Genomic DNA, 2,118 nt, shown 5'->3' on the forward strand with positions numbered 1-2,118 from the left:
CATGGAAATTACATAGAGTTACTTTCATCAAAGTGAATAAGGAGATAGAAGAGTTGAACGGCACTACCAATCGACATCACCTAATTGACATTTATAGAATATCCTATCCAACAATGGCAGAATATAATTTTTTCAAGTACACACGGAATAGTCACCAAGACAGATCATATTGTGGCCCATAAAAAAGAAAACTCAAAAATTTAGAAACACTGAAATTATAAAGAGCATGTTCTCTGACCACAGTTGAATTAAGCTTACAAATAGAAAGCAGAAAATCATATAGAAAATCCACAAATATTTGGAAATTAGATAATTTATTTTTTAAAGTCCATGGAACATAAAAGAAATCATAAGAAAAATTAGAGCATACTTTGAATGAAAACAAAAACACAACATATCAAAATCTGTGAGATGCAGCTAAAGCTTACTGGGAAATTTATGGCATTAAATACAAAGAAGAAAGTGTAAAACCAGTGTTCTAAGCTTCCACTTCAAGAAATTTAAAATAAAAAAGCAAGCAAACTAAATTCAAAGTAAGCACAAGAAAGGGAATAATGAAGATAAGATTAGAAATCAATATAATAGAAAATAGGAAACTGTAGATAAAACGAAACCAAAAACTGGTCCTTTGACAACATCAAAAATATGGATAGGCCTCTAGCCAGACTGATCGAGGACAAAAGAAAGAATACGCAAGCTACCAATATCAGAAATGAGAGAAGAACTTTCCTACAGATCCTTCAGACATTAAAATAAAATAAGAAAATATTATGAACAATTTATGCTTATAAATTTTATTACCTAGATGAAATTGACAAATTCTTTGAAAAACACAACCTGTCAAATCTTACTCAAGATGAAATAGATAACCTGCATAGCCTTATATCTATTAAGGTAATTGAATTTATAGCTAATAATTTCCTCTCAAAATAAATTCCAAGACTAGCTGGCTTCACTGGTGAATTTTAAGGAATTTTAAGTGAATTTTAAGGACATTTAAGGAAAAAAAAAATACCAATTCTACACAATATCTTCTCAAAAAATGAAAGAAGAGGGAACATTTCTCAACTCATTTGATGAGGCCTACATTATCCTGACACCAAAGCCTGAAAAACACTTATATAAAGAAGAAAATTACAAACCATATGTCCCTCATGTACATAGATCCAAAAATCCTTAACAAAACTTCTAACGAATTTTATCTAGCAATATGTCAAAAGAATAACAACGCACCATGGCCAGGTAGATTTATCATAAGAAAGCAATGTTTGTTCAATATGCAAAAACCAATTAACTGCTTCTTGGCCTGTCGGCTAAGATCAAGTATAGTATCTATTCTCATCCGTTTAAAAACCAATTAAGGTAATTTACCATATCAACAGACTCAATTTAAAAACCCATATGAACACAAAGAATTTGACAAAATTCAACAGTTATTTACAATAAAATGTCTCAGCAGACCAGAAATAGTAGGGAAATTCCTCAACCTGAAAGAGAGCATTTCATAACATCAAACTTAATGGTGAGAGACTGAATGCTTTTCCTTTAAGATTGCTAACAAAGCAAAAATGGCATAAGGTTAAGAGAGTCCAATAACAGAAATCAATCAAACAGAACAGAGAGTCCAAAAATAGACCCATACATACAAGACTAACTGATTTTCAACAAAGTTGTCAAGGTAATTCAATTGGGAAAGGACAGTCTTTTAAGCAAATGATGCTGAAAAAATATGACATGCAGATGCAAAAGAGTTTATCTGAGGCCATACTTTACACCTTGGAAATAATTCGAGATGGATCTCAGACGTAAAGATAAGAGCTAAAACTATGAAACTTCTGGAAGAAAACAGAAGAAAAATTTTTTGACTTTGAGCTAAACAATGATTTTTTAGGTAGGACACAAAAAGCACAAATCACAAGTGGAAAAATTGAAAATTGGAATTCACAATTAAAAACACTTGTTCTTTGAATGACACCATTAAGAAAAGGAAAAGATGAGCCATGGACTGGGAGAAAATATTTGCAAAACACACATCAGGTAAGGGACTTGTATTCAACATATATAAAGAATTCTAATAAATCAAGAATAAGATTTAAAGTGTGCAGAAGATTACACAGA

The sequence above is a fragment of the Propithecus coquereli genome, unplaced genomic scaffold (assembly GCF_000956105.1).
Source record: "Propithecus coquereli isolate 6110/MARCELLA unplaced genomic scaffold, Pcoq_1.0 Scaffold11, whole genome shotgun sequence".
Classification (NCBI taxonomy): Eukaryota; Metazoa; Chordata; class Mammalia; order Primates; family Indriidae; genus Propithecus; species Propithecus coquereli.